The following is a 27,702-nucleotide window of genomic DNA, read 5'->3' on the forward strand; positions in this document are numbered from 1 at the left end:
CTCTCTCTTATCTTAGTTTCCTGCTACCTCTTGAGTGTTGGCTCCAGACTTTGGATTATTAACTCCTTGAGAGCAGAGACTATCTTCTCGTTAATAATATCCCCAGCACTTTGAGGCACAGTGAATACAGTGCCTGAACTGGAGTCAGAAAGACTCATCCTCATAGGTTCAAATCTGGCCTCAAATACTGACTAGCTGTGTGATCCTGGGCAAGTCATTTTAACCTGTTTACCTCAGTTTCCTCATCTGTAAAATGAGCTGGAGAAGGAAATGACAAACCACTTAGTATCTTTGCCAGGAAAGTATCAAATGAGATCAGGAAGAATCAGTCAGGACTGAAAACAACTGAATAAAACAGCACTTAGCACATAATAAGTACTCAATAAATATTTACTGATTTGAAGTGATTAATTAGATTTGATCTTTTTCTGAAAGAAATGGAATGGGTCTCATTTGTTCTCAATAGAAGATCATATTTTCACTCTACTGACTGAGAGGTGTAGAGAATCCAAGATTCCAGTTTTTATCATTTGTTGATTCCGAAAGTCTACTAAAACAAAATACAACCTTAATTCCAGATGCTAATTGTGTAAGGTAGACTTTAAAGTTGCTCTAAGGCTTTGGGATGAAGCTTTGCAGAAAAAAATTCCAGGAATGGGACTGAACAAGAAATGATAATGATTTTATTCCATTATCTTATCTCTGAGGCTTTTGTTTCACTTGGGAAAACAGACAAGATTTAGCATTGGAACCTGGAGATTCTTGAACTCTAGGGATATTTATTGGGCAAATATCTCTTTTGTTATTTATTGTGAAGTCTTCAGAGTCATAGAGAAACTGTCAAATCCAGTGACAAGAAAGTTGAGTTTCTAGAAGAGATTCAGGGGCAGCTAGAGGGTGTAGTGGATAGAGCATTGGCCCGAGAGAGAGAGAGAGAGAGAGAGAGAGAGAGAGAGAGAGAGAGAGAGAGAGAGAGAGAGAGAGAGCCTATGACCACTGGCTGGTTGGTAAGACCACATTCTTTGCTTTGAGAAGTTTACCTCCCTGGTGGAGAACCTCCTTCTGAAAGGCTTCCAAACCAAACTTATGGTAGGAATGAGATAGGAGAATTTGGAGGGAAGGTTTTTGCTCATTATAACAGGTAGGTCTTCCTCCAAAGTCTAGGTTAGCATTGGAACTATTTCCAAACCTTTACTGTTCTTATAATAGTGCCAAACTGGTCATTTAATTTAATGGAAAGTATGATATCTCTGAAAGGCACTGACATGCCCCATAAACCACCATATGCAATGGTAGATATTAGCAACATTTCTCCATTGGTCCTGATCTTGATTGCCTACTCCTATTCTCTATTTTGTTTTTTGTTTTTGCAAGGCAATAGGGTTAAGTGGCTTGCCCAAGGGCACACAGTTAGCTAATTATGAAGTGTCTGAGGCCACATTTGAACTCAAGTTCTCCTGATTCCAGGGATGGTGCTCTATCCACTGAACCACCTAATTGCCCCAGTTTAGTCCTATTCTCTTCAGACACTTAGTCAAACTCATGACCGCTCCCTCAGCATCAGGAAAAATGATTGTAAGCTCTTTGAGGGCGAGAACTGTCTTTTGCCTCTTTTTTATATCCTTAGTGCTTATCAGAAATGCATATTAATTGATTGATTCTCTACACAATCTCTCCAAGCTCTCTCAAATGCCAACCATACAAGTTTTACCTCAGCCTACTAGGAATTCTTGTCAGGATCCTCTTTTATGAGGATATGCCCTATATCTAGATTGGTGAAGTCTAGATTGCCTCTCTTGTGGATGAAGCCATCAGTAACAGAGTTACTCAGTGTTACTTGGGTCATTATACACAGGGGTCCTATTGGCCTACTGGAAGAATTAGAATTTGGATTAGATGCTTCAGTCTCTGGCATGGTGGAAACTTGTTTGTGAAGTACACTAATACTAGAGTAACTTGAAGAAGAAGAATTTCAAATATACGGTTTCCTTTAAGGATAAAAGTTGCTTATGCTCTACCCTCTTATTTGAGGGGACATCTTGCATCATCCAACTCATTATAGACTTACCTGTTATGACCATACCATGAACATAATTTGACCTCCCATCACCTGTCCAGTAGCAATTAAAGCTCAGGAATATTTGTTCACCACTGTTCAAAAGTGTTTGCTATATCTTTGTTTTGACCTGGAAAGACTTCCATGAAGTGAAGCAGGAGTACATTGTACACATTAACAGCAACATTATGTGATGATCAACTTAGATGGACTTAGCTCTTTCCAGGAGTTCAATGAAAAACTTATGGGGAAAAATGCTCTCCATATCCAGAGGGAAAAAACCATCGAGTCTGAATGCAGACCAAAGTATTGTTTGTTCATTTTCTAAAATTTGTTTTATTATTTTTTTCTCGTGGTTTTTATCCCTTTTGTTCTGATTTTTCTGTTACAATATGACTAATATGAAAATATATTGAACATGATTATGCATGTATAAACTATCAGATTACTCACTGTCATGGTGAAGGGAAGGGAAGGGAAGGAGACAGAAAAATTTGGAACTCAAAATATTACAAAAAATGAAAGATGAAAAATATCTCTACATGTACTTGGAAAAAAAATAAAATAAAATGCTTGTTTTGATCTCCTTGACCGTATATCTCTTTCCCCCTCTTAAGTAACTGAGTCTATAAGTAGCTAGTATGTGGTAACAATAATAGGAAGAAAGTTTGCAAAAGGGGATCCTAAAACTTACAATCTATGTCATAAATTAAGAGATGAGAATCACCAGCAACTGCTTCATCAGTTAACTGAAGTCACATCCTGAGACTGTGCTAAAGGAGGAGGAACCTGCTAGGATCCAATGTAATGGCTCCTTTGTCAGTTAACTGTCCTTGGTCTATGAGCTCTAGTAGGAAAAGCAACACTATGTGAATGAACAGCCTTAAGGTGTCTATAGCTTTGAGATGATGTTGATATGGTAATGCGCCAAACTAAGGTGGGCATGGATAAGAGTTAGCTTGTCCCCCTACCCCACCAAAATGCTATAAAAAAGGGACCCCCACACTCCATCATGGTGCACCTACTACCTGTCCCTGCTACCCTAGGGCTCCCTGGTTATTTAAGTAACTCTCTGTGCCCTTCTTTTGCTATTCTCTTTCCCATGCTGGTTACCTCCTTGTACTACCCTATCCCCAATGCCCATACTATCTGCCTCTAATATTCTCTGTGTCTTATTAAAGTATGATTGAAGCATTCCTCCCCACTTACTGTGACTGGTCTTTCCTAATGAATATCCAAAGAGCCAGGCTACTTGCCCTGACTCTCCTGGATCCTTTTCCTTACCTTCCAAACCAGAAGAACCTAGGGCTGAGATTTAATTTGTTCCTCAGTTGTGCCTATCTTGTATGAGCATAAAGTTATGGTAAAAAGCAAGGATAGATGGATAAATCTCTGGTACCCTTTCCAGAGAAACTTTTTCATTAATGAGCCCTAGCAAAATTGACAATTCACAATAGATATTTAACAAGTATTTATCAAAAAAAATTAGGGTAACTAAGTGGTACTGTGGATAGCTCTGGGACTGGAATCTGGAAGACCTGAGTTCAAATTTGACCTCAGACACTAGCTAAATGATCTGGGCAAGTCACTTAATCTTGTCTGCTTCAGTTTTCTCATCTGTAAAATGAGAAGGAAATGGCAAATTAGTCCATCATCTTTGCCAAGAAAACCCCAGATGGGGTCACAAAAAGTCAGACATTACTGAAATATGTTGAAAGAGACCTTGGTTTGAGCTCTTTTTTGTTGTAACTAAGAATTGGAAATTGAGGATCTGTTCATCAGTTGGGAAATGACTGAAAAAGTTGTGATATATGATTATAATGGAATACTGTTGTGCCATAAAAAGGGAGGAGCAGAATGATTTCAGAAAAACCTGGAAAGACTTACATGACAATTCAATTGAATCAAAGTGAAGTGAAAAGAACCAGAGCATTGTACACAATAACAGCAATATTGTATGGTGAAGAACTGTGATTGACTTAGTCATTCCTAGCAATACAGCGATCCAAGACATTTCCATAGGACTCATGATGAAAACTGTTGCCTGTCTTCAGAAAAGAACTGCTGTGGGGGCAGCTAGGTGGTGCAGTGGATAGAGCACTGGCCCTGGAGTCAGGAATACCTGGGTTCAAATCTGGCCACAGACACTTAATAATTACCTAGCCATGTGGCCTTGGGCAAGCCACTTAACCCTATTGCCTTGAAAAATCTAAAAAAAAAAAAGAAAAAAAGAAAAGAACTGATGTCTGAATATAAACATGATTATACATGTTTAACATATAAGATTGCTTACTGTCTCATAGAAGGGGGAGGAGAGGGACAGGATAGAATTTAGAACTCAAAACTTGGAAAAAATGTTAAAATTGTTTTTGACATGTAATTGGGTGGGGGGAGTGAATATTGTTAGAGAGAAATAGAGGAAGACTTTGACTTGAATACTGCTGATATCAGCTATGATATTTTAAACCTATTTTTTTTACCTCTAAAATGAGGCTAATAATATCCCCATAGTACCTATTTTACATTATTTGTTGCATGTCAAATGAGGTGATATATGTAAAGTGTTATGCCAAAACTTTCAGAACTGACTATATATTGAAGTATTAGAGTTATTATTGATTATTTAAAAAGATTATTTTGTTTTTCTGAGATTTCTGAGATTTCTAAGATCTCTCTTCCATTAGGATATGGAAGAGTATACTTGTTGACTTCTAGATATTTCTGTTAGCCTTAAGCTTCTGTCTATTTAAAAATAGGAGTTTCTTAATACCATTTTGGGTTTGATAGCCTCTCATAGGCCCCACCACTCCAATCCCAAGGTTAGAAAGTGAGAGTAAGAAGCTTCTAGTGCCACCCTGGGAAAATCATAATATTAATAGGTCACATCTGTATGGTGCTTTAAGAGGGCAAATTGCTTTGCAAGCATTCAGAGGGGAAAAAATAAACAAAAAACAAACCAATCCTTAGTTCCTGTGGGAAAAGGGCAGCTAATTCTTCTCTTTTTAATCCCTCTTCTTTCCTCCAAATCCCTCCTCCTCCAATCTGCATGAGAAGGGAAGAATGTAAACCAGTGAAGGGAATCAGTCCTACCCTGGCTCAAAGCAGCAGGGGTGAATTTTCTGACTTTTAGATTAAAATGGAAAACAAATCTCTTAATTGGTCTTTCTTGCCTTGGGATATCAATGTTCAGAGGACATCAGACACCTACCAGCTCCTGGACTTGGGGGAGTGCTGGCAGAAACGGAGTTGGAGGAACTGAGAGCTCGGAGGCTTTTGGTGTGCCTTTGGTTGGCATTTTGAAGGTGTCTATCCCGTTCAAGTTTAAGGACAATAGTGATCACCATCAAGTTCAGGAGCTAGGTTACTAACAAAGTCAATTAACCATGCTAAGAACCTGTTATTGTGGTGGGAATGACAATCTGCAGATTTTCTTTGTATAATTATTGAATGTAGAGCTGGAACAACTGCTCGAGATCATCTTCTAAATCATTTAGGTTTGATATTTGTCAACTTCATGATAATACAAGTTGAGAGAGGCACAGCAAGAGGGAGAAAAGGGACAATGATGGGTGGGCGGGTGGGAGAGGGAGAGAGAGAGAGAGAGAGAGAGAGAGAGAGAGAGAGAGAGAGAGAGAGAGAATAAATAATCTCATCTCATTTTATAAGTGAGGAAATGGATACTGTTTTCATCCATAATCCGACATGCTGATTCCTTCATTCCTCTCTAGGATTCTCTCCAGACGAACCTCTTTCCATCCTGGCCCCAGGAGTCCCTTTTTCCCTCCCTCCCTTGTACCTCCCTCCTAATTTTTTTCTTAGCTTCCTTTTGTGTCCTCTTCACTCATTAGAATGTAAATTCCCTGAGGACAGGTGCAGTCTTTCTTTTTTGTTTCTATTTATTTTCTTGATTATATTTTTCTTTCCTTCTCGAAGAAGACCATGACATCAGGGGAGGTGATGTTATGACAAACACATGAATTAGATTTGAGTGAGGGGGATGCTTTGCTAAGTCACCAGCCTCACTTTCTCCTCCACAGCCATCTGGTCAGATATGGATTAGGACAACAGAAAATGGCCCTGGTTGCAAGGCAACCCAACTAGTAAGTATCCAGGGTCTGAGGCTGGATTTGAACTCAGGTCCTCCTGACTCCAGGGCTGGTGCTCTACTCACATCATCACCTAACTGCCCATTCCCAGCATTTAGTTTGGTGCCTGAAACCCAGTAGATGCTTAGTAAAGACTTATTGACTTGACCTAGCTATTAAGAAAGTAAGCCTTCTTCTGAGATCCATTCCAACTGGGAGTTTTGGAGACTGTTCTTGTCCCCTGCTCACCTATAATGGAGTCCTACAATACAGCATCTAAAAATCATTTACAGTAATTTTTCATTGATGTGACTTCTGGAGATTGGAGAGACTGAAAAGTTAAAATGGGCAAAACCCATAGACTGGCAGAGATTTTATACAATGGCAGAAGAACAAAAGGTGCCAATATCATTTTCTCCTCTGGCCTACTGATGCCTAGAAGTTCTAATGCTGGGCTCCAGCAGAGGTGAACATATTAGAATGTCATCAGTTCCCCTGATACTGTCAGTAAACAACGTAATTGGTACCTCAGAGCTTGGGTTACAGTGGATGATAAAATCGTAGATTTAGAGCTGATAGTTCTAGTCCAACCCCTTCATTTTGCAGATGAGGAAATGGAGGTGAAATGACTTGCCCAAGGTCACCCCCTCCCCATCTTCTCACTCCAGGGGCTGTTTCCAGTATATTTGTTTTCAAAACTGTGCTCAATGATTGCTAGGAATTAGGCAGGGGGTAGGGTGAGAGGGTTGGAAATCCCGAGTGTAAGCACTGAGCTGATCCGACATTATTACCTCAGACATCTGCTTCAGAAAGTAATTATCTCTACCTTTCCCACATTTCTGTTTTCGACACATAAACAAGGCCTGGGAAAGTTTTACCAGACAAAAAGCATTTAAGCACCGTTTGCTGTATCGATGTTTTCGGGAATGCTTTCTGTTTTACAACCTATGGCCTGAGTCTTCTAGAAAAGGTCACCTGCATTTGGGCAAAGTTGGAGTTCACCTTTCCGGATTTCTCCTGAGCAATGTAATAGGAGCTGGGAGTGATTTGAGATAACAGCTGACCTTGCCTGGAGGACACCCAAAGGATTTCCTCTGGTAGTTTGATAAAAACAAGTTCAAAGAACAAAACCAAAAAAGCCCTCTTCCCTCCCTCCCCTCTTTCCTTCCTTCCTTCCTTCCTTCCTTCCTTCCTTCCTTCCTTCCTTCCTTCCTTCCTTTCTTCCTTCCTTCCTTTCCTTTCCTCCTTTTCACTTTCCCTTCCTTTTTCACTCCCTTCCTTTTTTTCTTCTTTCTTCCCTTCCTTCTTTCCTTTTTTTGAAACATAGGTAAATATTTACTTGACTGATAGATAATATGTTCTGAAATTTCAGAGAAAAGAAAGATCATGGTTAGCTGTGATGATCAGGGAAAAGCCTGCCTTTGATCTTAAGACTCAGGACAATCGACTTGGGAAGGACTTTAAATGGGAGTCTAAGGAGGTTGCTTTTTTATTCTCTTGGCAGTGGGGAGCCAATGATGCTTTTTGAACCAGAGGGTGGCATGATGAAAGTGCTGTTTTAGAAAAGTTGATTTTCTTCAGAATGGATTAGAGTGTATGTGTATATGTGATGGGCAGAAAAGAGAAGACACTGTAGACAAGGAGACTGGTGAGACAGTCCAGATAAGAGGACAGATTCCTGAACTCAGGTCCATTGGATTTCACTGGATTCAAAGGAATTGTAAAGATCAACTATTGCCTTAATTTTATTTTATTCATTTATTTATTTATTTTTAGTTTTTGCAAGGCAATGGGGTTAAGTGGCTTGCCTAAGGCCACACAGCTAGGTAATTATTAAGTGTCTGAGGCTGGATTTGAACCCAGGTACTCCTGACTCCAGGGCCTGTGCTCTATCCACTGTACCACCTAGCCACCCCTGCTGCCTTACTTTTAAATGAGAAAAATGAACTCTGGAGCCCAAGATTGAACAGACTTTAAGGACCGAAGTTAAAATTCATAGACTCTGAGTTTTGACCCAAAGGCCAACATGCCTTGAATCCTTCCTTATCTTCTTCCTTGGCAGTAGAATTTGAATTATATTTTATTTATTTTGAGTTTTACAATTATTTCCCTCATCTTACTTCCCTCCCCCCACCCCCACAGAAGGCAGTTTGTCAGTCTTTACATTGTTTCCTTGGTATGCATTGATCCAAATTGAGTGTGAAGAGAGAGAGAGATCATATCCTTAAGGAAGAAACAAAGTATAAGAGATAGCAAGATCAGACAATAAGATATTTTTTTTCCTAAATTAAAGGTAAATAGTCCTTGGTCTTTGTTCAAACTCCACTGTTCTCTGGATACAGATGATATTCTCCATTGCAGACAGCCCCCAAATTGCTTCCGATTGTTAAACTGATGGAATGAGTGAGTCCTTCAAGGTCGATCATCACCCCCATGTTGATGTTTTTCTGGTTCTGCTCATCTCACTCAGCATCAGTTCATGCAAATTCCTCCAGGCTTCCCTGAATTCCCTGCCCTCCTGGTTTCTAATAGAACCATAGTGTTCTATGACATACATATACCACAGTTTGCTAAGCCATTCCCCATTGGCAGTAGAATTTGAAAAGAACTTGGGAACAAAAGGCAAAAATAAAATCTTATTTGAAACAAGTTCATTAGAGGTCAGTTGAAAATATCCTATTATCGGTGGGGGATAAAAGGAAGCTTAACTACTTGAATGATTCTGTGAAGGCATAATTCATTCTGGTGGCTTGACAATATGTAAAAAATGTGGAATGAGTTTCTTACTTTCTAGCCTGTTGCAAGAGGGTCATGTGTCAGAGCTTGTGATAGATAGGGCAAGGAAGTGGCTTGCTCTGGTTCCTCTGTGGGTGGTTTTAAATGTATTCCTTCCTCTCCTCCATTTCATCCTCTCTTCCCGTTTCTCCCTCCTACTCTTCCTCTGCCAATTGCTCTTAGCATATGGCGGCAGTCAGCTGGTGAGTTTCCTGCTTGTGGGGGAGTCAGAGGAGGTAGGTCGGGTATCAGCTGGGGACCTTTTTGGCAGGGCTCAGGGGTGGGCTACCAGGCCTGGCCTAGGGCCAGGACTAAATCTTGGACTTGGGGCTGGAGTCACAGCTGCAGGGTAGGAAATGAAAGATGCATCAAACAAACTCCAAGGAGTGGCAGGGTTAGGGATATGCAGTGAGATATGGAGGGCTTGCAAGAGAGCTCTTTCCTTGGCCCAGCTATGCCTTTCTGAGGCCAGATCTGTAGGAGTACAGTGGTGAGTGTGGATGAGAAAGGAGCAGTTAGGGTGTGGGGGGGTACAAATGGGGGAATTGATCTAATTCATCTCTACCTTGCCCTCTCCCACTCCTCCTCAAGGTTCTTGGTAGAGTCAGCCTAAATCAACTAATAATTTTTTTCGGGTCACTTGCTGGTTAGATAGTGCTAATTGCTTACTATCCTATCATCTACTCTGAAATCACTGAATAAATATAAATGATGAAGTGATAAGTAATTTCTACTTTCCAGTGACATATGAAGGACATGATGCACCAGTGAGGATGTAGGAGGGTTTTTTTCCTCTCAAGAAAGACTGATGAATTTTTCCTTTTCAGCAATGTGAAAATGACTAGAGAAATAAAGCTTTATTTAGGAAAATTACAATATCTTCTGAAGAGCATGTTATGAAACACAGTGAGACAATTTTACTAATGACCTTGCATTTTGTCCTTTCCTCTAGTACTGGTTGAGAGAAAACCTATAATAACCTTGCAGATAAGCCAACAAGCCTGGGGTCAATGCCATCTTACCCTAGAACAATGATAAAGGCTATTGATGTGTTTATCCTGACTCCTACCATCTGTGTAACCCTTAAAGATGGGGATTTTAACTTTTTTGTGGTGTTCTGAAACCTATGGATATTTCAGAATAATGCAAAAGAAAATATATGAGATTATTAAAAGCTTATACTGCAATACAATGATCAGAATCTTTCTTTGAAAAAGCTCTAGAACTGTGGGTTAAGAACCCCTCCCTTTTAAAAAAAAATGAGTTGGTCTTGTGGACTGTTAATCTTTTGGTAACTATCTGCTCTATGCAGTGTTTTTTAACTTTGGGTCCATAACTTTTTTTTTAATTGATAATGATTTCATAATAGTTGGTTTCCTTTGCATACCTTTAAAATTTTTTATGATTCATTTTAAAACTTCATTCTAAGAACAGGTCCAAAGGCTTTACCCAGCCTGCCCAAGGGGACCATGATGCTAAGAAGGTTAAGAACTTCCTATTCTCTAGTAAGATTGTTTTGTGGTTTGTCATGGGTAGAGTCCTGGGAGAAAAGTAGAAGCATATACTGACTTTAACACTTACTGGCTACCCAAACCCGGCTTGAGCACCCTATCTTTCTGTACCTTAGTTTCTTTATCTGTAAAATGGGCATATTAATATTCCTCTTATTCCCACTGCCTGACTGTTGTGAGGAAAGCACTTTGTAAACTTAAAGAATTGCCTCCATATGAGTGATTGCCATTATTATTATAATTACAGGAAATCAAAATTCCATCATCAAGACACAAAAATTTACTCTTGCTTTCTTGAACCTACAGGTGGTGGTAAACAATAAATTTTCTAGATCCCAGGCAAATTCAGCATGATGGGCAGCCTAGATTAATTATAGTTTATAGCTAATTTCTGTTTCAGTGCATTAAAAATAGAAAGAACCTATAAAATTGCTCTTATCCCCTTACTTCAGGTGATCTCAATCCAGACTGGGGAAAATCATGACTCAATCTTGGGGGGGGGGGGGGAGATGAGAAACAACCTACACGGATGGATGATTTCACCAACAAGAGTTGAGGAAAATCCACAGTGGGTTGGTCGTGGGCATGCTCATCAATCTATTTAGATTGGATTGTGTAGTGCTGCTCTCTGTGGTTCTCTTTCCTTTAGGGAATTTGAATATACAAGTGCTTTAAAGTGGAGATAAAACGGCTTATGATTCATGTCCCTGCCTTTCTGAAGAGTTTCCCTGTGTAGGCTCCAACAACCTCTAGAATCACCTGAAGGTTAAAACTATTCTTCCCCCAAAAGGAGATGTTTTTTACACTTTTCTATTCATCATTTCTCCTTCAAACACACAGGATTAGAGAAGGGATTTTTTTCCTTTTTTTCCCTCCATTCTTAGAATATATCTGTTCTATTTTCATTTGCTCAGGTTGCTCTGCTATTTTAAAATCAGTGATGAGATTCTCCAGCTAGCCCTCAGCAGGTGGCACAGGTACTGGTGGTCCTTGGGGTTTTTCATTGACTGTTAAGAACTCCCTAGATGGGGGGAGAGGAGCACATTGAATAGCTCTGAAATTCTGTGATCCATTAATACACTCATTGAGATGAAATATTGCCTCCTCCAATTTACAGATTTTTCACAGGTTTTCTTCCTTGGGCTCAATCTTGGTTTTTTGTTCACTTCTGTTCTAAGATATTGTTCTCAAGTCTCTAGGTGAGATTGTATAGAGATTGATTGGTCATCATTAATTCCTTGGGTGATTATAAAAAGGAGGGATGTGGGAAAGGATATCTGTTGAGTGGACACCCACACACACACACACACACACACTTAAAAGCAAATTCATTAAATGAAATTTCAGATTCAGATTCATTAAATACAGCAGGGTGTTAGGCTGGTACAACCTAAGACCATCAATAACATCATAGGATTTAGCACTAAAAAGGACCTTAGAAATCATCTGGTAACTTTATGTTTTATCTATGGGCCAGGAAGGAAGCCCTTCCCATGTGGAGCTCAGTGACAGGGTATTAGACTCCACCTCCTCACTCTCTGACTTATTGCTCCCATAAGCAATGGGGAAAATCTCTTAAAGTTGAGGTTTTGATTCATGTCTATGGTTCCCCTGAAGAAGAATTAGCAGGATCCTTTCTAGAAAAGGTACTCAGTGAACAAAATAGATATTAGATATAGGGCATTTATTTATCCCCTTTACCATAGTAACCATTCATATTCTCCAAGAGGGTAAAGACAACTTTTTAAACTGTTTAACATATTTCATATTTATCTCAGATCTGCACTAAGTGACTGCTAAATCCAACTCTCCTGGAAAGTTAAGTTTAAATTTTTTAGCTTCAGCTTCCTCCTGACTGGGGCAGGGGAACTGAGGGAGTTTCTTTTCCAAGAAGTTTCAGAAATTACTTCTATCTAGGTACCCAGCTCCTGAACTCTCAAATTTTTGGGGTTATGAAATAGCACCAGATAGGGACAACTAGGTGGCACAGTGGCTAGAGCTGCCTGTGTCTCAACAAAGAAGTGACCTCAAAAGAGCCCCAAAGGCTTCTTTCTTTGTTTCTTATAGTCCACCAAATGAATACATTTTCTAGAATCAGTGGTCAGTCATCTTTGACATAGTCCTGACTCATGGGGACTAGCCAGGAATAGTTGGTCACATACAATCCCATCAGCAATGATCCAAGAGGCTCCAGGTCTCACAAGTAAACATTACAGAAAGAGGATTTCAGTTTAAGCCCTTGCCTTTATTATTTTGTTTAAATCATCAGATTTAGAGCTAGAAGGCACTTTAGAATTTGACTGGTTTGATCTCTTCATTTTATAAGTAAGGATACTGAAGTTCAGAGTTTAAGAGATTTTCCAAGAACTGGAAGGGCAGCTAAGTGGTGCAGTGGGTAGAGTACCAGCCCTGAAATCAGGAGGATCTGAATTCAAATATGACCTCAGACATGTACTAGCTGCATGACCTTGGGCAAGTCACTTAACTCTGACTGCCCCACATCCAGAGCCAAACCCAATCATTCTGATCCAAACTGAACTGGATTTTCAGACTTAGCACAGCACCCCCCTCACTGAAATCCAGTTCATGTGCTCTGATATCATGTTCTTCTTTGAGAATAAAGGACAAACATTATTCTTATCAGTGCTGGAATCTGAATGAAAGTCTTGTTTCTAAAGGCGTTTAGGTGGCACAATGAATAGAGTGCTGGACCTAAGTCAGGAAGACTCATATTCCTAGCATTGTGACCCTGGGCAAGTCACTTAATCGTTTGCCTCAGTTTCCTCATCAGTAAAATGAACTAGAGAAGGAAATCACAAACCACCCTTATATTTCTGCCAAGAAAATCTACAATGGGATAACAAAGAATCAGACACAACTGAACAATAAGAACAACTTCTTTTTCTAAAACTAGTACCTTTTCTACTATGCTATCCTGCAGAATTAGAGAATTGCTGTTAAAAATAGACTTTAGAAATTATTTATAAAGCCCTTTACTCATAACACACACACACACACAGACAACCATGAGACCTAGAAAGAAAGAAATGATTTGTCTAAGGTCACTGGTTAAGGAGAGCAGTAGGGAGGAGGTGAGGGTGGAAGTAAGGAATAGAATCAAAATCTATTTTTTCTACTAAATGACTACCAAGTCATCCTGAACTAACTGCTTGGCTAAATCATGTGAAAGATGTTTTTAAATCATTTCTGTGTTCTACTCATAGAAGACATGGACAGGGAATGTCAGCTCCTCTGAGAGGTAGAGAGGGAAGATACAGAGAAATTTCAGTGTGTATCCTCTAGGGAAAAAAATGGAAGTTTGACTTAACTCTCTAAAGAAACTAATTTCTCCTCTTTTCCTAGAAGAGATCATCTATGTTTCACAGCAGTTATCCTCCAAAGTGTAGGTGGCTTGCTAAAGGGATTTCTAAGAATTCTGGTCTATCTGAGGGGATCAAAGCATACCCTGTAATAGCTCATCAGTCCTTCAAACACCCCTGAGGGTTAGATAGGCAGTCTGGGAAAGGCAGGCTAAGCCAGATGTTATTATAGTCTTTCTTCTCCCTTCCTCCTTCCCCCATTTCATTTCAATAATAATTTTAGATCTATGAGGCACATTAGTGATCATCTAATCCAAAGGTTCTTAACCTGCAGTCCATGAACTAAAAAAATGGTTTATAACTATATTTCAATATAATTGATTTCCTTTGTAATCCTTACTATAAGCTTACTATCCTAATCTTACTAGAAGCATTTTTTGAGTAGTGTGTTTATTTTTTTCCATCTATATGTACATGTATATTTTTAAATTACAACATTTCCTTTCACCCTCCCTTCCCACCCCCCCTCCCCTCAGTGGCAGTCAGGTTAGCATTGTACATACATACATGTTTTGGATAAACATGCTTACATATAGTTTACATATTGATAATTTTCAATATGAGGAATTAGGATTAAGGGAAAGAGATACATAAGAGATAATTTTTATAAAGTGTTCATCAGATTCTGAAGGGTTGGGTTTTCTTTTTTGTTTTGTTTTTTTGTTTTGTTTTTCTTCCTCTGGATTATTATAAGCATTTAAAAGCATTATTCTGAATATAGGTTCCATAAGCTTCACCAGACTGCCAAAAGGGATCAAGAACCCCTAATATTATCCAATTCTTTCTTTATACTGAGCCATTTGCCCAGAATCACATGGGCTATTAATAGTAGAGTCTAATCTGCAGTCTAGGTATATTATTTCCACTTCATCTACTTTTTTTTTTTTTACTAAGGTGATATTTCTGTGACTTCTTTGTCTGAGTGGATACCTTAGTATCTGAGATTGAACTGAGGTGCCTTTGGAGACTGAAGAATTATCACAAGACCTGTTTCCATTTTTGCCTTCAAGATTATCCTCCCCACTCTCAGTAGCTTTTTTTAAAAAAAATGTGTCCTTTTCAAGTCTCAATTCTTTTTCCTTTTCTTTAGTTCCTTCTTTTTTAAACCATATTCTTCCAACTTTCTAATTTTCCACTTCTTCCTGTCCTAATTACTACTTCTGATAACTTTCTTCTTACTTCCATGCCATTCTTGGATATATGGTAAGGAGAGAAGGACCAAAAAGAGAGGGAAGAGAAAAAGAGGGAAGAAGGAAGGGAGAGAAGAAAAAGAAAGGTGTGAGGAAGGAGAGAAGGGAGGGAGGGAGAAGGGGGGGAAAGGGAAGGAGAAAAAAGGAAGGGAGAGAGGGAGGAAAAAAGAAAGGAGGAAGTAGAGAAGATAGGGAGGAAAGAAGAGAATAAAGATGGAAAACAAGAAGGAAGAGAAGAAAAAGAGGAGGAAGTAGAAAAGGTAGGAGAGGAAGGAAGAAAGTTAGAGAAGAGATGGAGGAAGGAAGGGAAGAGAAGGTCTTTAGAAAAGTGCTTTAGAAAAAGCATTGATCTTGCAGTTCCTTGAACAAGTCACTGCATCTCTTGAGTTTGGACATATTCACTGATTCCCATTCATGCTTAGAATACTCTTCCTCCTCATATACATCACCCAGCTTCCTTGGCTTCTTTCAAGTCCTAGATATAATCCGACCTTCTAAAGGAAGTCTTCTCTAAACCCTCTTAATTCTAGCACTTTCCCTCTGTTGATCATTTCCTATTTATCCTGTAGATAGCTTGTTTGTATATAATTATTTGCATGATGTCTACTCCTCCAAGACAGGGACTCTTTTTTTGCCTTTCCTGAGCATCTACATCTCTTGGCACTGTGTCCCACACCTAGCAGACACTTAATAAAGGGTTTTTTTTTTGACTAACAAAACTATAAGGGAACTAATAGCAACCTCTGACTGGCACAAAAAAAATGTAAATAAAATGACAAGGGCCTATTCTCTTCAGTAGTCCTCCAGTAGCAGCAGAACTTTCTCAAAATTGATAATTGGTTTTCTTTTCTGGAGGATTTAAATGAGTGTTCATCTATCCATCCCTAAAACTTAGATCTGCTTCCCTTCCCTCTCACTTCATGAGTCTAGTGCTGATTCTAGAGATCATCTAGTCCTTTTACAGAGTTGGAAGCAGGCCTATGGAGGGGAAGGGATTAGAGATTAGGATTAGGGATTTGCCCAAGGTGATACATGTTTAGTAGCTGATCTGGGATTAGGATCCAGGTGGTCTCACCCCAATTCTTTCCATAATACCACCTTTCTCTTACTTTCCCTTCTTGTTCTCTAGCTCTTTCGATTCCATTTCAAATAGTAACAATGATTAAAAACAGTGAGTGTGTCTGGTGCAAGTAGACGTGCCCAGACTCTTAACTCCTCATTAAGTATTTGGCACAGGCCACCACATTGTGGGATTGTGACGTGGAAAGAAAGCCACAGAGCTGGCTCCTGGAAGAACCAGGGATGATCCAGGGATGATCTGGACCTGCCCAGCCCTCAGGTACTAATTTAGCCTGGCTGATTAGAAGAGGGGGAGACCCAGGTGATGATGGGAGTCCCCTGTGCCTTCTTGGTTATTGCTTGTCCCCCTTAAGCCCACCTTTCCAAATTGTAGAGAAATTAACTAAACTTCAGTTAATGCAGTAATGATTTGTAGTGAACAGTCAAAATTCCCCCTGTAATTATGCATGAATTGATGTGTGATTTCCTAATGAGCTTAAGTGAAGAAATCATGGTTTTGTGATAAATGCTTTATATCTTAAAATGCCAGCAACACATATCTAATAAATTCAATCAGCTACTCTCATTCATAGAACATTTGCAATTATTATTTAACAGGCTGGCTTTCACTCCTGCTTCTCTGCTTTGGATGATTGCAGAGTATAAAAGTTCCCTTTTCATAAATAGGGCCATGAAAACTCATTATGGTTGGAGTTTTTTCCCTTAATGCTCTCATGAATGAGTTCATTTTGAAAGGCATTTGTACTTGGAGAGGCCAAGGACCTTCTTGTCTGAAAAAAATGTTGTGTACAAGGAGGGCGTTTGCCAGTTCAGGGACATTTGATGCATACAGCAAGCTAGGTCTCTGTCTCCGTGAGAACCATAACATCCCTAATGAACAATGCCCAAGTCTGTGGTATAGGCACATTGGAGAGGATGTTAAGAGGAGTAAAATATGTTAGACTAAATGAAGAGGATAGATTCACCTATTGGCAGAATTGTAACTAGGGTGGAGCAAATGAAACTATTTAAAAGATGCTGAAATATGGAACTTGTGTCCCTTCATTAGAGGAGTGACTCTCTGGCTTCTTGGCATGCTCTTCCCTTCCCGATTTCAGTGGTCTCCCCATTGTAAGTGTAGTGGTATCCCACTGTCTGCATCTCCTTTTCTGGGTCAATTTTTTCCACCATGGGATTTTGTGGCCCCCAACTAAGGTCTTCTCTTCTATTTAATTTGTCTCATGTTTATTTGAGGATGCCCTCAGTATCTTACTGGTCTAAGAGTGGAGTATAATAGAATAGGAAAACCTATAGACTTGGAGTTAAAATATCACATCTTGCCTCTGACCCTTCTTTATGTAGGTAGGAGGGAGAGTGGCTAGATTGCTGGAGCTGGAGTTAGGAAGACCTGAATTCAAATCTGGCCTCATACACTTCTTAGCTGTGTGACCCTAGGGAAGTCACTCTACTAATGTCTGCCACAGTTTCCTCAGATGTAAAAGGAAATTAATTATAATACTTATCTTAGAGGGTTGTGATGGGGATCAAATATTTGTTGAGTGCTTAGTATAGTGCTTGTCACATAATAGATTAATAAATGCTGGTTCCTTTCTTCCTTCACTCTTCTTCCCATCTTAGCATTGTTATAAAGATCAAATCTGATAATATATGTAAAACATTTTGCAAACTTAAAACATGTATAAATGTCAGTTATCATCCACTTCCTCCTCCTCTTAATGGTACTGAAAATGCTTTCCTGCTAGTATTTTTTGTACAGATAGACAAAATAACTACCCTAGGTAATAGAATATAATGGTAGAATGCATACTCATTTTTTATAGATGGGGCAGCTAGGTGGCACAGTGGGTAGAGCACTGACCCTGGAGCCAGTAGTACCTGAGTTCAAATCTGACCTCAGACCCTTAATGATTACCTAGCTGTGTGATCTTGGGCAAGCCACTTAATCCCATTGCCTTGCAAAACTAAAAAAAAAAAACCCAGCCATTTTCTATAGACTCAACCAAAGGAAGCTAGGTGTCCTAGAAGGTAGAATTCTGGACTTGGAATCATGAGGATCTGAACTCAAATCTTGCTTCAAACACTTATGAATTATGTAACTCTGGGCAAATTACCAACCTCTCCATGCCTTAGTTTCCTCACCTGAAGAGATTAGACTTGTTGACCTTTAAGATTCCTTCCGGTTCTAAAAACATGACCCTATAAAAGCGTTTTCAAAACAACTCCAATAGCAGACAGGATTAGGGTGACAAGAGGTACCTGATTTACTGTGGCTTTGATTTTTTCTAGGGTCTCTGGTTTAGTGATTATGAGTATTTAATATGGTAACAAGTATTAAAATGTTCTTCAGTTTTTATGGATTAGCATTAGCTTGATGCAATTGTGGGCAACAGGTTTGCTGGTGATAAGACTCTGGGTCTAATACAATTTGTGTGTATAATTTTATAAGATATTTTGCCAACTGTATTTGTTGTATGAGAATCTGCCATCAGTAAATTAATGAAAGGAGGTGAGTTCCTGATGCATTATTATTGTTGTTGATATTATTAACATCATTTTTTATTGTTATTAGCTCCAGGACTTTGCACAAGCCACTCAACCTCTCTTATGTTTACTCATCAATAAAGTATGAATAATAACATTTATACTATCTACCTCATAAGACTCTTATGAGACATTGTAAGCCTTCAAATGGGATATAAATGGACAACTATCTAAAGAAGCACCTAAGCCTGAGTCAATGTGCATGGATCTAGAATTATGAAGATCCTCTTAGTGGGGCAAGGCGTTTTTGTTTGTCCTTTGTTTTTGAAGACCAATGACATCATAGTTGATGTCTTAACTTCTTTGTGAACTGGATTAAAGTGAGGCTGACCTGCACAAAGTCATCAACTTCATTCTCTCTTCCTAAGGCACTGAACTCCAGTGATGAGAAAAAAGTCAGGATGACTGGCAATGGCCCAGTATACAGTGGATTCCCTTGGCATCTTTGAAGTCTGACCAGACTCTAAGCCCTTCACAGCACCTGTTAAAGCCTCCTTCATGGCCATTGGAACATATTGCTCCCATTTGTTTATCCTGCCTGGGAAAGTCTTCACATGCTTGGGGCAGACACTCCTAACTCACGGACAGATTTGAGAACTCTCAGTTACCTTTAACCTGGCTGAGCCCATCTACTGAGAGAATTTGCTAGGGTGTGGACTACTATGCATGCTATAGCTTCTTGGAGACACAGGTAAGAGTTGGGAGAATCAAGTGGACATCAAAGGTGTCCTGAAAAGGGCTCAGCAGGCCCTCATACTAGTAGTTTTGAATCTAATGGATTTTGGGGCTCTGCAGTTTGTCAATTTAAGCCTCCTGCTGTATTTAAGCAACCTACATTCCTAGTCTAATTTCATATTACTCCTCATCAAGAACTTCATGTTCCAGTTGAGCTGTCTGAGTTGCTATTTCCTGAATTTGACATTTCATCTTTCTTGAATCTTTATTCAAGTTCTCCCCTATCCTTAAAACACATTCCCTTCTCAGGTTCAGTCCTTTGAATCCTTCTCTTCTTTCAAAGTTAACTTTTTTTTTTTAAAAATGATTTATTATTCCAACTACATGCAAAAACAGTTTTCAGCATTCATTTTTATGTAAGATTTGGAGTTTCACATTTTTCTCCCTTCCTCCCTTTCCTTTCCTCTCCCCTTGGCAGTGAGTAATCTTATATAGGTTATCCATCTATAACTATATTAAACTTATTTCATATTAGACATGTTGTGAAAGAAGAACCAGAACAAAAGGAAAAATCACGAGAGGGCAAAAAGCAAACAAATATAAAGCATTAATCAAAATTTTTAAATGGGAAACAGTGCATTTAGATTTCACAGCTCTTTCTCTGGATGTGGATGTCAAAGTCAGCTTCTCCTGGAAGCCTTTCTTGATTCTCAAAGTCCTCCCTCCTTCCTTAGATCACCTCATATTTACATATACATGTATATATCTATCTATCAATATATATGTGTGTGTTTGTACATGCTACACATCTACACTTACATCTACACACACACACACACACACACACACACACACACACACACACACACATATAAAATTTGCTCCTGTCTTTTCCTAAGAAGGTAAACTCCAAGAGGATACCATTTTGTATTTGTCTTCATGTACCAGCACAGTGTCTTGTCCATAATGCGCAGTACTCAATGAAGTCTTCTTGCTATGGTTGTCCTTAGAAGGAACTTTGAAGATTCTCTCACCTAACCTCCTTATTTTATTTTGCAGATGGCTGAAGAGTGATTTGCCCTAGATTACATGGTTGGAAGAATGGGTCCTGGCATTCTTTTTTTTTTTTTTTTTTTTTTTTAGTTTTTGCTAGGCAATGGGGTTAAGTGGCTTGCCCAAGGCCACACAGCTAGGTAATTATTAAGTGTCTGAGGTCGTATTTGAACTTAGGTACTCCTGACTCCAGGGTCGGTGTTCTATCCACTGTGCCACCTAGCCGCCCTTGGGTCCTGACATTCTTTACAGTCAGTCCTTGACTTTTTTCTTACAGAAATGTAGCATATCTATACTATACTTTATATATATATATATATATATATATATATATATATGTATATATGGAAAATATCTAATATGTTTATGTAATGTTATAGTAAAATGTATTATATTATTATATATACATTCTCTTCACACTATATATATATATATATATATATATATATATATATATACATAATATCAAAATATCAAAAAATCAATTGGAAATTTGGATTCAAGTTCCTGCTCTACCACTCCTCTCCCGAACTTAGTTTCTCTATACCTGTTTCTTGCTCTGTCAAACAAGTTTCCTTCTTTATGTGCTTGAATCAGATCTGTAACTAGGAATTTTTTCACCTGGAGCAAATAGCAGTGATAATGATAAAAGAACATTTAGAGAGTGCTTCAAGGTTTCCAAAGTGCTTGATACATATTACTTCATTCAAGGCTCAAAAAGCTCTGTGAGGTAGGTGCTATTATCTGCTGGACCACAAACCACCTCAGGTAACCAGTGTCCATTGAGCAAGAGGGGAAGGGACATAGTGCCATAAAGAAGAAGGAGTTCGAGACACTCCAAGAGACTGTCATCATGCCATTCCTGGGAAGCAGGAATTAGAAAATGACAGACAAGTTCACCAGAGCTACTCATCTAGTAGCTTCCTAGTTTTAGTTCATGAACTAATGCCTTCAAAATTTTGCACCTTTTAAATGTGGTGCCCTGAGGCAAACTCCAAGTTTTCCCACCCTAATTAATAGCTCTAGTTGAAGATTCCTTGCAGCTCTGACACTTTTAAGATTTTTGCTTCTTAACTTCTTGACTTTTTTAGTAGCAGTTTTGAGTTGAAAAAATAAATAATTTGATGTTGTTTGCTCCAAACAAAGTTGTGGGACAAAGGTTACCTACAAGGTACCCTAACTTTTCTTTAGTTACTTGTTACCTTTGTTATGTTGCCTTCATTCTTCCCCCCCCCCCTTAATTTACTTTTTAATTATTGCCTTCTCTCTTCATGGTTAATGCTGTGCCTTGTCTGTTCAGGACTTCCCCCTATAGTTTCACCTTGACTGTCCTTCTAGAATCAGATTGCCAGGACTTTATCTATTACCTCCCTTCTTTTCTCTCCTCTCATTCCCTAATTCACACATACCAAACATCAAAAATGGTAGGCTATAAATGACAAATTCTTGAGGGAATGTGAAAAAAATAGAATAATGAATTATTGGTGGAGTTGTGAACTGGTCCAACCATTCCTGAGAACAATTTGGAGCTATATCCAAAGGGCATATCCTTTGACCCAGCAATGCTACTACTTAATCTATATCCCAAAGAGATCAAAGAAAAGCAGAAAGAACCAAAAATAACTATAAGCAATTTTTTTTGTGGTGGCAAAGAATTGGAAATTGAAGGGGTGATCATGAATTGGGGAGTAGCTAAACATTATTGGGTTGGAATACTATTGTGCTATAAGAAATTAAAATGTGGCATTGTTTCAGAAAAACTTGGAAGATGAACTGATGCAAAATGAAATGAATGAAACCAGGAGTTCATTGTAACAAGTAACAGCAATATTGTAATGATAATAAAGACTTGGCTATTCTGTTCAATAAAATGATCCAAGGGACAGCTAGGTGACACAGTGGATAGAACACTGGCCCTGGAGTCAGGAGGACCTGAGTTCACATTTGACCTAGCTGTGTGACCTTGGGCAAATCACTTAATTCCATTGCCTTAAATAAATTAAATTAAAAAAATAAATGAAATGATCCAAAATAATTCTGAAGGACTTATGATGAAAATTGCTTATCCACTTCTAGAAAGAGAACTGATGAACATTGAGTATAAATTGAAGTATAATTTTCTCACTTTATTTTTCTTGTTTTTTATTTTTGTAGCATTGCTAATATGGAAATATATTTTGAACAACATCACATGTATAATGGGTATCATATTTCTTGCCTTTTAGGTAGGGTAAGGGAGGGACTAGAGGAGAGGAATTTGGAACCCAAATTTTTTTCTTAAGATGTTAAAAAATAAATGTAACAATAAAATAAAATAAAATAAAAGTATTAGGCTATGTAAGACCTGTCTTTTGTCAGGATCCATCCTACAACTGCTTTCCCAACTGTTCACCTGCTAATCTGATTAACTAAATTCTGCTCTGCTTTTAATGGGTCCTTCTTTCCCTTCCAGATAACACCTTTGATTTTTAGGAGAGTGCTGAAGATAAAATCACAGTCCTAACTTTAGAGGTGAGAGTTTCAGGTTCCCCATGACAAGGGGGTGGAGAAAAGGGTAGCAGAGGTAGAGAGGCAATGAGATGAACTGGAATAGCTCTATGGGTATTGTAGAGAAGGAAGGAAATGAGTATTTACTACTGCTAGGCACTAAGCTAAGAATTTTACAGATGTTATCTCAATGGATCCTCACAAAAACCCTGGGGGATAGGTGCCATTATTACAGTTAAAGAAACTGAGGTAGATAGAGGGAAGTGCTTTCTCTTAGTCAAACAGCTAATAACTACCTCAGTTTAAATTTGAATTCAAGTCTGACGACTCCAGATCCAGTTCTTTATCTACTCAATTTAATTATTCCTTTTCTGATTATTGGAGTCAGAAGCTTTTGATTCTAGCCTTGATTCTGCCACCATCCTTGGGTGTGTGAAATGGATACATGAACTTAGAGATAGAAAGGACCTTGGAAATCAAGTCCAATTCCACCATTTTACAGATAGATTAATAGATTCATAACAAAACAAATGACTTTTCCAAGGTCATACAGGTGACATAATCCCCTCATTTAGCAAATAAGAAAACTGAGTCCCAGAGAAGGTTAAGTGATCTTCCTGATTCTAGTCAAAAGGGTGACAGAATGTAATTCCAGATCTCTGACTTCAGTCCTAGCACCCCTTCCATTAAATAACACTGAAAATTTAGTTTCCTCAAATGTAAAATGGCTTAGACTATTGACCTCTAAGGTCCTTTCTGGCTCTAATATTCAATGAATCGCTAAGAGGGGTCATGAAATTAGATTAACAGTGTATAGGTATCCATCTATTGGGCTGTCATAAAATCTCAGATGAGCTTACAGCCATTAAGAAGAAGAAAACCCAAACCTGTTTACCCTAAAAACCATTTAATGAAAATTCCTAGATTTCTCCAATCCCTGGCAGCTCTCCTGGCACACAAGTCCTTTCTCACATCACCTATTGTGATGGGTAACTGTGGGAACTATAATGGTCTTCTGTTGAGCTTAAATCTATGGAGGGTTGGTTTCCAGCCTGCCACTCACACCAGTACTGTTTGCAAGTGACAAGGAACTGTTTCAGAGAAAGAAATCACTGAAGCCTTATTATTGCTTTTTCTGTGAAGTTTCCAAACGCCCTCAAAGCCTTTGGTTTCTTTCCTTCCATCTGAGACTTTGTTTTCACCTATGCAAATGTAATTCATCCTGCAGCAGCTACTATCAGACCTTCTGGAAGGCAGTTGCTTTTGAGCCAGAAGTGATCTCTGAGGTCCCTTTTATTTTTGCAGTTGAGTAAAGTGAGGCCCAGAGACACCCAGGGATTAAATGACAGATTTTGAACTTGGGCCCTTTGACTCCAAACCCAGTCTTTTTTTTTTCCACTTTCCTACCATGGAGAATCATGGAGAATTATACTTAGAAGGGGTCTGAATCTAAATTTCTCATTTCACAGAAGAGGAAACTGAGGCCCAGAGAATTAAAGAAATTTGCTACATTTCACACATAATAAAAAGCAAATAAAAGCCAGAGGTGATACTGGAACTAATGCCCTTTAACTCCAGACTCAGCATTCCCCTCCCCTCATTAGGCTATAGAGTTATAGAGTAATCCTTCTGAAAGGTACTCCTAAAACAGGTAGTCCCTTCATTGCCCAAACTGGATAAGAGTTGCAGAGTTGAATTTGCCCTTGATCCCTTATCTCTAAATCAAATTCTCTGAATTGTGGCACCAAGATGGCTTTTGTCCATTTCCTTACCATCCAGTTTGTGAATGACAATCTTCTTAATCAAGCTTGGGGAAGGACCAGGGAATCTCACTGAGTTCCCAAACCATGATTACACTTCTATTCCTAGTCTGTTCATTATTCTTTGAAGAAGGCATTATTTTAGAAAACCACTTTATTTGGATATGCAATTCACAATTTCACAAAATATGCAAATATCTTTAACCTTAGAGACTTTTGCAGAAAATCACTCCAATCTTTGCCCTGTGCAAACACATCTGACCATCTACTTTATTTTCTGTCCACTTTGCCTCCTTTCTACTGTTCTGAACCTTGAGTCTGGCAAGACTCCAAAGGACATCTGTATGGGTGGCTCCATGAACTCTGTAGTTTGTAAGAACTGGCCCCCAAATAACCTTCTGCTTGAAGACTTTACCTGTCTAAATGAAACTCAAGAAAGGCTGGGAGCCCATTTTGAAATGACTAACACGGAAACAATTCCAAGGGGTATAATTTGGGATGCATCAAAGGGGGTGGTTAGAGAATACATTTGCTTCACTGGAAGTTTAAAGGAAATCAGAGATCAAAACAGGTTCATGCTCAGGAAGAAAATTAAGGAATGAAAAGCACATCATAGCGGCAGGAAATCCCAAATGATTTTTTCAGAAAATTAATACATGGTAAAGTAAATCTCCTTCTTAATGGAAATGAATGTAGAATATTTCAGACTTTGTAAAGCAGACTTGAGTGAAAAGAGAAAATTAAAAAGTACCTCCTTAGCTTTACATTTAAAAAAAGGTACAAGGGAGCAAGGATTCTTTCCCAAAATAAGCACCCATCTGGGGAAGTGATAACACTATCCCACAGATGGAGGGTTTTCTTTCAAACACAGATGCCAAGGGCTGAGAGAAATGAAAGGAATCTCTGTTGCCTCCCTCTGCCTGGCCTCATCACAAGTTTTGAAAAAGTCAAGCGGATTCAGAGCATAAGTAACCACAATAAGACAGCATTTCAGGAATGATTGGGGTGAAGAGAATTATGGGAAACATCAGATGCAGCTTTTGTGGCTGTCTTCACCTCTAATGAATTCTTTATGCAAATATAGGAGGGAATTCCTTAAGGAAAAATTTCATAATGGACTCCTCAGACAAGGAGAGAAATCTTTTCTACCTGAAGGGACATGAAACAGAAAATAAATACTCAGTATGTCATTTTTTTGGCTATTAATCTTTGTTCATAAAAACACGGTGCCCCTGGTGGTTCAGGGAACACTAGGTGGGTGGGTGGTGCCAAGGGACAATTGTCTTTGATCTATGATGAGGATCCCTTACAATGCTGAAAGCATCACCATTTTTGCTGTAACTCTGATGTTTCTAGAACTACTCCTTTATATGATCACCCTTTTACTACATGGCCTGCTAAGATTTGTCATCATCTACCACATGAACCTAATCTTTTAGAACCAGATCTGTTCTTCCTGGACTCTCCCATATTCAGTTTTCCTTCAGGGAACTGTTACATTGCTTGTTTTATTTTTGCCATGTTTCTGTTTCATTTTTTTCTTTATTTTTTTAAAATTGTTCCATTGTATCTGACTCTTTGTGACCCCTTTTGGGTGTCGCTAGAGTAGTTTGTCATTCCTTCTCCAGCTCATTTCACAGATGAGGAAACTGAGGCAAACAGAGTTAAAGGTTGCACAGCTAGTAAGCATCTGAGACCAGATTTGAACTCAGGAAGATGAATTTTTCTGACTCCAGATCTGCCATTCTATCCACTGTACCATCTAACTGTCCTTTTCCTTCTTTAGTGTTTTCTTTATCAGATTTCTTGAATGCAGGAGGTATAGATTGAGCATTAAATCTTAAAGACATTTTAATGATAGAAGGTCCTCTGGAAGATCTTAAAGTCTTTAACACCAGGGAGTGGAGAGTGGTAGGAGCAATAACCTAACCCCTATTCTATGAGAAAAGACTAATTTTTCCCCAATTTCCTGCTTCCCCTCCTGACAGGAGAATTCAGGGAGAAGAGGCTAGAAAGGTCTATTGAATGGCCCTTGAGATACATAATGACATCCCTCACCACAGACCTCACCTTTCAACATAGGTCTATTTTGTCTCATGTGCATATATATATATATATATATATATATATATATATATACACACACACACACACACACACACACACACACACACACATACACACACACCTAATATAATAGGTATCTGGGGAGTAGCATACAAGAGCAATAAAAAAAAAGCTTTATTTGTGGGTTGCAATTCAGTTCAACTTTGGATGAAACTCATGTTTGTCCATCATTTTCAACAACATCAGAGAGGTGATGTCATGACAATCATATGAACTGAATTTGACAGAAGGGGTGTGCTAAGTGACCAGCCTTACTTTCTCTTCCAGAGCCTTCTGGGTCTAGTGGCCAGATATGAATCAGGATGACTGGAGATGGCCCTGTATGGGAGACAATGAGGGGGTTAAGTGACTTTCCCAAGGGCATAGAACTAGTCAGAGTTAAGTGTCTGAGACTGGGTTCAAACTCCAGTCCTCCTGACTCCAAGGTCAGTGCTCTATCCCTGCACCACAAGAGGAGGAAGTTCCTTCCAGTCATAAGTAATAGCTTGTTCAAAGGTGTGGGGATGGGAATTTAAGTACTCTCCAATTCATGAAGTAGCTAACAATTCTGAGAGTACCTTCTGCTTAGAAACACTATTTGGTAGTATTGATTAAGAGAAAGATACACAAGACAGAAGAGGTAGACAGAGAGAGGAAGTCTAATTCCAGGCTCACCTAGGCAAACACCAATTTGCAAACCAGACTTAATGTTGCTAGGAGTGCCATTTGCTCCAAGTCTAAGGGAGAACTGACCCTGGACCTTTCCCATGAGAGAGTAGACTGAATGATTGAAGTCTTTCTATAGCTATTCTAGTCTACTGAAGGTATTTCCTTCTTGTCATTCAGTGAGCAAACTTCTTTGACACAACCCTGAATCAAAAGTATGAATGAGGGCCAATCAGGAGCTGCTACATTATCTCAGCAATGTCAAAGGTCTGTCCCTTAGCAAAAGGCCAGTGGGCATGCTCACCCCACAGAATCAGAGTAGGTCTCCTTAGGATTG

The 27,702-nt window shown here is 38.9% G+C and overlaps 1 long non-coding RNA gene across 1 annotated transcript; it reads left to right on the forward strand.

The window, feature by feature from the left end:
• The first annotated feature begins 9,103 nt into the window (after window positions 1-9,103).
• LOC141516214 (uncharacterized) lies at window positions 9,104-20,550 on the forward strand. Its single transcript, XR_012476634.1, has 3 exons — window positions 9,104-9,152; window positions 18,987-19,309; window positions 20,353-20,550. It is a non-coding gene; the product is annotated as an uncharacterized LOC141516214 (long non-coding RNA).
• Window positions 20,551-27,702: the final 7,152 nt, after the last annotated feature.

This window comes from Macrotis lagotis, chromosome 3, assembly GCF_037893015.1.
Source record: "Macrotis lagotis isolate mMagLag1 chromosome 3, bilby.v1.9.chrom.fasta, whole genome shotgun sequence".
NCBI classification, from domain to species: domain Eukaryota; kingdom Metazoa; phylum Chordata; class Mammalia; order Peramelemorphia; family Peramelidae; genus Macrotis; species Macrotis lagotis.